The sequence below is a fragment of the Pongo abelii genome, chromosome 5 (genome assembly GCF_028885655.2).
Source record: "Pongo abelii isolate AG06213 chromosome 5, NHGRI_mPonAbe1-v2.0_pri, whole genome shotgun sequence".
NCBI classification, from domain to species: Eukaryota; Metazoa; Chordata; class Mammalia; order Primates; family Hominidae; genus Pongo; species Pongo abelii.
Genome location: NC_071990.2, coordinates 103,416,245 through 103,425,054, shown reverse-complemented (window position 1 = coordinate 103,425,054; position 8,810 = coordinate 103,416,245). Strand labels below are relative to the sequence as shown.

The 8,810-nt window shown below is 37.0% G+C and overlaps 1 pseudogene; it reads left to right on the top strand.

Moving 5' to 3' along the window:
* Positions 1–8,038: 8,038 nt before the first annotated feature.
* LOC112133819 (TAR DNA-binding protein 43-like) lies at positions 8,039–8,452 on the top strand (annotated as a pseudogene).
* Positions 8,453–8,810: the final 358 nt, after the last annotated feature.

Sequence of the window (8,810 nt, the reverse complement as noted above, 5' to 3'; positions counted from 1 at the left end):
GGTACTTCAAATTATCTATCAAAAAATCACAAAACAACATCATCCATCAAGTCAGAAGTCTGTCTAAAATTAATACTATTATGATTTAAATTATTATAAGTTTTAACTCAAAAAATGGATAACATTGAATATGTTAACACATCTTGTTTGCTACAAAGAAAATTTTACTTTTTTAGCTTTTTCTTTTTTTTTTTTTGAGACAGTTTTGCTCTTGTTGCCCAGGCTGGAATGCAATGGCACGGTCTTGGCTCACTGCAACTTCTGCCTCCTGGGTTCAAGTGATTCTGCTACCTCAGCCTCTGAGTAGCTGGGAGTACAAGCATACGCCACCACACCCAGCTAATTTTGTATTTTTAGTAGAGACAGGGTTTCTCCATGTTGGTCAGGCTGGTCTCGAACTCCCAACCTCAGGTGATTCGCTCACCTTGGCCTCCAAAAGTGCTGGAATTACAGGTGTGAGCCATGGCACCTGGCCTTTTTTTAAAAATTTTACTTTAAGATCTGGGATAAATGTCCAGAATATGTGGGTTTATTACAAAGGTATATATGTGCCAAGGTGGTTTGCTGCACCTATCAACCCATCATCTAGGTTTTATGTCCCACATGTATTAGATATTTTCCTAATGCCTTCCCTCCCCTTGTTCCCCAACCCCCAACAGGCCCCAGTGTGTACTGTTCCCCAACTTGTGTGTGTTTTCATTGTTCAACTCCCACTATGAGTGAGAATATGCGGTGTTTTCTTTTCCTGTGTTAGCCTGCTGAGGGTGATGGCTTCCAGCTTCATCCATTCCCCTGCAAAGTACATAATCTCATTCTGTTTTATGGCTGCATAGTATTCCATGCTGTATATGTACCACATTTTCTTTATCCAAATGTCCATTGATGGACATTTGGGTTGGTTCTATGCCTTTGCTATTGTAAATAGTGTGCAATAAACATACATGTGCATGTGTCTTTATAGTAGAATGATTTATAATCCTTTGAGTACATACCCAGTAATGGGATTGCTGGGTCAAATGGTATTTCTAGTTCTAGATCCTTGAGGAATCACCACACTGTCTTCCACAATGGTTGAACTAATTTATACTCCCACCAACAGTGTAAAAGCATTCCTATTTCTCCACAGCCTCCCCAGCATCTATTGTTTCTTGACTTTTTAATAATCACCATTCTGACTGGCATGAGATGGTATCTCATTGTGGTTTTGATTTGCATTACTCTAATGATTGGCCATGATGAGCTTTTTGTCCATAGGTTTCTTGGCCACATAAATGTACTATTTTAAGAAGTGTCTGTTCATATGCTTTGCCCACTTTTTGATGGGGTTGTTTCTTTTTTTCTTGTAAATTTGTTTAAGTACTTGTAGATTCTGGATGTTAGACCTTTGTCAGATGGGTAGCTTGAAAAAATTTTCTCCCATTCTGTAGGTTGCCTGTTCACTCTGGTGCTAGTTTCTTTTGCTGTGCAGAAGCTCTTTAGTTTAATTAGATCCCATTGTCAATTCTGGCTTTTATTGTAGTTGCTCTTGGTGTTTCTTCATGAAGTCTATGCTCATGCCTATGCCCTAAATGGTACTGCCTAGGTTTTCTTCTAGAGTTTTTGTGGTTTTGAGTTTTACATTTAAGTCTTTAATCCATCTTGAGTTAATTTTTGTGTAAGGTTAACATAAGGGGTCAATTTTTTTTCTGCATATGGATAGCCAGTTTTCCAAGCACCATTTATTAAATAAGGGATACTTTCCCCATTGCTTATTTTTGTCAGCTTTGTCAAAGATCAGATAGTTGTAGATGTGTGGTGTTATTTCTGAGGTCTCTGTTCTGTACCATGGTACTGGTACTAAAACAGACATATAGACCAATGTCTGTTTTGGTACCAGTGCCATGCTGTTTTGGTTACTGTAGCCTTGTAGTGTAGTTTGAAGTCAGGTAGTTTGATGCCTCCAGGTTTGTTCTTTTTGCTTAGAATTGTCTTGGCTATATGGGTTCTTTTTTGGTTCCATATGAAATTTAAAGTATTTTTTCTAACTCTGTGAAGAAAGTCAATGGTAGTTTGATGGAAATAGCATTGAATCTATAAGTTACTTTGGGCAGTATGGCCATTTTCATGATATTGATTCTTCCTATCCATGAGGATGGAATGTTTTTCCATTTGTTTGTCTCCTCTCTTACTTCATTGAGCAGTGGTTTGTAGTTCTCCTTGAAGAGGTTCTTCACATCTCTTGTAAGCTGTATTTCTAGATATGTTATTCTCTTTGTAGCAGTTGTGAATGGGAGTTTATTCATGATTTGGCTCTCTTCTTGTCCAGCACTGGTGTATAGGAATGCTTGTAATTTTTGCACATTGATTTTGTATCCTGAGACTTTCCTGAAGTTACTTATCAGCTTAAGGAGTTTTTGGGCTGTGACGATTGAGACCATGGGGTTTTCTAAATATAGAATCATGTCATCTGCAAACAGAGACAATTTGACTTCCTCTTTTCCTATTCAGATGCCCTTTATTTATTTCTCTTACCTGATTGCCCTGGCCAGAATTTCCAATATTATGTTGAATAAGAGTGATGAGAAACAGCATCCTTGTCTTGGGCCTGTTTTCAAAGGGAATGCTTCCAGCTTTCGCCCATTCAGTGTGATATTGGCTATGGGTTTGTCATAAATAGCTCTTATTATTTGCCTGGGTATCACCAGTGGAGGCTGCAGAACAGCAAATATTGCTGCCCGCTCCGTCCTGTGGAAGCTTTGTCCCAGAGGGGCACCAGCCTGATGCCAGATGGAGCTCTCCTGTATGAGGTGTCTGTCAACCCCTGTTGGGAGGTCTCTCCCAGTCAGGAGGCACAGGGATCAGGGACCTGCTTAAGGAGGCAGTCTATCCCTTAGCAGAGCTGGTGTGATGTGCTGGGAGAATCTCTCTTGTTAGGATCAGCTGCTCTCTTCAGAGCTGGCAGGCAGGAAAGATTAAGTTCACTGAACCTGAGACTGCAGCTGCCCCTCCTGCCAGGTGCTCTGTCCCAGGGAGATGCGAGTTTTGTCTGTGAGAGCTCCTGACTAGAGCTGCCAGGTTTTCTGCAGAAACGCTCTGCCCAGTGAAGAGAAATCTAGAGGAGCAGTCTGGCCACAGTCACTTTGCTGCACAGTGGTGAATTCTGCCAAGTCCAAACCTCCCAGTCTCAGCACTGTCAGGTGAAAACCACCTACTAAAGCCACAGTAATGGCAGACCACCCTCCCCCCTACCAAGCTCGATCCTTCCAGACCCACTCCAGACTGCTTTGCTAGCAGTGAGAATTTCAAACCAGTGGTTCTTAGCTTGCTGGGCTCCATGGGAATGAAACCCACTGAGTGAGAACACTTGGCTCCCTGGCTTCAGTCCCCTTTCCAGGGAAGTAGATGGTTCTCCCATCTCACTGGAGTTTCAGGAATTCCTGGAGTATGAAGAAAACTACTATAGCTCAGTCCCTACCCAGTCACCCAGTTTTGTGATTGAAACCCAGGGCCTTGGTGGTGTAGGCTCACGAAGGAATCCCCTGATCTGTGGATTGCAAAAATCTGTGGGAAAAGTATAATACCCCGGGTGGGTAGCATAGTCCCTCACTGCTTCCCTTGGCTTGGGGAGAGAAGTCCCCTGGCTCCCTGCACTTCCCAGGTGAAGTGTCAGCCCACCCTGCTTCTGCTTACTTTCTGTGGGTTCCACCCACTGCTTAACCAGTCCCAATGAGATGAACTGGGTACCTCAGTTGGAAATGCAAAAATTACCCGCCTTCTGCATTGGTCTTGCTGGGAGCTACAGACCAGAGCTGTTTCTATTCAGCCATCTTGCCCCCACCCCCAGAAATTTTACTTTTCTTATTGACGTATTTTTTTTTAAGGATGCAGTCAGAAAAGTGGTGTATTGTCTTAGTGGCTTGGTGAGGGAGAAAAATGCCTTCAAAGCATTGAATCGATTCAAACATTTGACCTCTGGCTTTAGAGAGATGTCTGTGTTAACAGATAATTTATGTAACTTACACAAATCTTATCTATCAAATATCAATGGAAGCATTTAACCATAAAAAAGGGATTTATGTGCTTTAATGTTCCTACTATTTGGATAGACAATGTTAAACATTTACTTTTGACACATTAAAGGGCTATAAAAATATGACTTTATGTAGTTTCATTCTATGTGTAGAAAATCTAAAGATTTTCATTACTGTCTTCCCAAATAAAAGGTGCTGAAGTTTTTCTATTACTAGATACATTTGTGTCAGAATATCATGTGACTAAATTCTGTCCCAAAGAATATGGGAAGAAGTAATATATGGCATTTCTGGGCCCCAGAGTAGTCTGTAGTGCTCATCCCTAAACACTCTCCCTATCTGCAGGTTAAACCCAGAGAAGGAGGAGGCTCTACAAGTGAAATAATCACATGAAAAAAGGAGTCAAGATCAATAAATGGCTATGTGATGAAAACTCTCCAAACTGTATGGGACTGAGGCTCATGTGAGAAATTTCTGTTTCATAACATTTCTGAATGTTAGGTACTGATTTTATAATGGTTAGTCTACCTAGACTAATGCAAGAGCTAACTCATGGTTTCTTTCTCCAGCTTCTATGCTTCTGTCATCTCAATGGCTTTCATAGTCATAAGGATGGTGAAAAGATGGAAGGGTTGGCCTTGGTAAGCCCAAAGTTCATGAATAATATCCAAAATTTCAGAGGAAAACAAAATATGTGTTTTTGGGCATTGGTAAACACTTCTAAGAATGATTTTGTAATGATTTTGTAATAATTTATTACAACATTATTTTATTTATTATTTTTTCTTAATTTTCTTTTTAGATGCTCATTGATATTGTACAGAAATACAACTGATTTTCATATGTTGATTTTGTTTCCCATAAGTTTATGGAAATCACTTATTAGTTCTAACAGGTTTGTGTGTGGGGGTGTGTGTGTGTGTCTTTAGTATTTTCTACATATAAAATCATGTCATCTGCAAACATAGATAATTTAGTTTTTCTTGCTTATTTGGATGCATTTTATTTCTTTTATTGCCTATTTATTTTGGCTAGGATTTCCTGTACTATGTGAGAATGAGCATCAGCAATTAAAACAGAATGATAGTGGCATAAGTACAGAAAGACTGGCACATAGTAATGGAACAGAATAAAGGGCCCAGAAATAAACATGCACATACAGTAAACTAATCTTTGGTGAGGGTACCAAGAATACACAAAAGGTAAAGATAGTCTCTTCAATAAATGTTGGGAAAAGTGGATATCTACATGCAAAAGAATAAAACTGAACTCCTATCTTACACTGTACATAAAATTTAACTAAAAATGGATTAAAGACTTAAACATAAAACTCCTAGAAGAAAACAAAGGGGAAAAACTTCTTAACATTGGCCCTATGATGACGTATGAATATGACACCAAAAGCACAAGCAATAAAAGTAAAAATAGATGAGTGGGGATATATCAAACTAAAAAGCTTCCCTACAGCAAAGGAAACAATCAACAGAAGAAAAAGAAAAACATGAAATGGAAAAAAATATTTGCAAACCATATGTTTGATAAAGGATTAACAGTCAAAATATATAAGACACTTCTCTACAACTCAACAGAAAACAAACAACGTGGTTGAAAAATGGGCAAAGGGTTTGAATAGATATTACTTCAGAGAAGATATAGAATGACCAACAGTTATATAAAAAGATGCTCCCTATCACTAATCACTGGGGAAATGTAAATCAATAGCACAATGAGCTGTCATCTCACACTCATTAGAATAGCTATTATTAAAATAGTGTTATCAAATATATGAAGAAAGTAAAACCATTTACACTGTTGTTGAAAATATAAAATGTTGAAGCTCCTGTGGAAAAGAGTATGGAGTTCCTCAAAAAATTAAAAATAGAACTACTGTATGATCTAACAATTCTACTTCTGGGTATATATTCAAAGAAACTACAACCAGAATCTCAAAGAGGTATCTGTATTCCCATATTAGTTACAGCATTACTTACATAAAAAGGATATGGAAGCAACATAAATGTTCATGTCAGAAGTCTGGATACAGAAAATTGGGTATATATGTACAGTGGAATATTTTTCAGCTTTGTAAAAGCAGGAAATCCTGCCATTTGTGACAACATGGATGAACTTCAAGACATTATGCTAAGTAAAATAAATCAGTAATGGTAAAACAAACACCACATGATGCCACTTCTATGATAACTTTGAAATAGTCAAACAAATGGATGCATATAATAGAAAGGTGGCTACCTGGGGGTAGAAGGAAAGGGAAATAGGGTAATATTACATAAGGAGTACAAAGTTTCACTGATGCAAGATGAATAAGTCCTAGAGGTCCATGATGAAGCATAGTGTCTATAGTTAACTATATTGTATTGTATATATAAAAATTACTAAGACTTTGGATCTTATGTTAAGTATTCTAATCACACAAAAAATAATAATAACAATAAATAAACAAGGTGTAAATAGATGACAGATATGTTTATGGCATAGATTTTGGTCATGATTTCATAGGTTTATACTTGTCTCTAGACTCATCAAGTTGCATAAATTAAGTAAGTATGGCTTTTTGGATTTCAATCATACCTCAATAAAAGAGTTTAAAAGTAAAATAAAATATTTACTCAAATAATATGTATAGCCACCAAATATCCAAAAGACTTTGACTACATAGATTATATTATAATATTGTTAATTATATGAATAATTAGTAATAAGTTCATAATTTAAAATCTACTCCTGTTAAATTGAAGGTAGAAGTAAAATATAAATTAGAAAGTTTGATGGAGACTGGGTCTTCTCATACTTAACTGGACACAGCTCATTACTTGATTTATTTTCCTGGTAGAAAGAGTTTTTAAAAAAGACATGCGAAATTTTATTAGAAAGACTAAATATAAATTATTGAATATGATTTGTCTAAACACACACATACACACACACACACTCACACACACATACACACACAGAGAGAAAAATACAAGTAGAAAAAGTCCTATTTAGCAAGCTGAAAGTATGATTTTAGCAGAAATAATTCAGTGAAGATAGTAACCAAATCCCTTTAAAAGGATTTAAGCAGACATTAAAAGACAGAGAAGCACAACTCACCACTTCGCAATTTTGCATCAAATTGTGTGAGGCAATATGCAGAGAACTGATAAACAAATGAGTGAAAAAATAAACAAATAAGAATACACAGTTTAATTTTTTTTTCTGATAAAACTAGCCAAAGTATTCTCAATATGAAATTCCTCAGGTGCCTTAATGGAAGTATGAAGGTAAGCTTGAAAGTGAGAGGTGCTGAATGACCCAGTGATAATCTGATTAGTACAAAAATGTGTCAATCATGGAATAATTCACCTGCTTTAGCTGTTAATGTTAGTGAATTTCCCTTTAACAAAATAAAATATTGATGCATTTTAATATTAACATAAATTAATTTCCTTCTTAATTTGAGTAGAGAAATTCTTAATATGAAGTCACACTGTGAATAAAATATAACATTAAAGAATACAGTGTTAAGTACAAAAGTTTATTTATTTCAAGAATAAAATAATCTATTACTTTGTGAATTGTTTATATACCACCATTCTTCTAAAAGAAGCTTTACACAACTTAACTGTATTCATTTCAAGGTGTTTACTGGGATATTCTTTAAAAGTAAAATGTTACACTGAACTCAAAATATGTCTTTGAATGTAATTTATCCAAATAAATATTATACAGCATGAGAAGAGATGAAAATATGTGGTAGATTCAGACAAATGACTATTTTATTTGCTAAAAGATACAAATTTTTGATACTCTTCATCACATGAATGAATATTCCAGATTTTAGGCTTGGTTAAAAAAGTTGGAACCAGAAGATTCCATATGGTATGCTTCTGAGGTATATGAGCATGGGTTGGCAAGGAAGGGCAGGAGAGAACATGGTTCAAAATTTTGTTAGAAAGAAGAAGTAGCTGGGCTGCTCTTGGATCTGTACTGGGCTTCCTAGCAGTGGCCTAGCAGAAAAATAAAAAATATCTGCATGTATTCAGGTAACCAGAGATGAGAATTATGAGTCCATTGAAATACCATCAGAAGATGATGGAACGGTGCTGCTGCCCATGGTTACAGTCCAGTTTCCAGGGGCATGTGGGCTCCCCTACAGGATTCCCGTGTCTCAGGTCTTAGGAGTCTGTGCTGGTAGAAGGAATTCTGCATGCCCCCAATGCTGGCTGGGGAAATTTGGTATACGTTGTCAACTATTCTGTAGATAACTACAGAAAAAGGGAAAAGACAGATACTTCATTAGCCAGAAAAGTGAAAAGAGCAGTCCAGAAAACATCTGCTTTAGCAGTGTTGGGTCTCCCATGGAAAACAACTGAACAGGATCTGAAAGAATATTTCAGTACCTTTGGAGAAATTCTTATGGTTCAGGTCAAGAAGGATGTTAGAACTGGCTGTTCAAAGGGGTTTGGCTTTGTTCATTTTATAAAATATGAAACCTAGGTGAAAGAATGTCACAGCAACATAAGACAGATAGAGGATAGTGTGACTGTACACTTCCTAACTCTAAGCAAACCCTGAATGAGACTTTGAGAAGCAAAAAGATGTTTGTGGGGTGTTGTACAGAGAACATGAATTCTGATAAGCTGCAGCAGTTCTTTTGTCATTGCAGAGAAGTGATACATGTCTTCATTTCCAAACCATTCAGGGACTTTGCCTTTCTTACATTGCAGATGATTAGCTTGCCCAGTCTCTTTGTGGAGAGGACTTGATTATTAAGGGAATCAGCATACATATATCCAATGC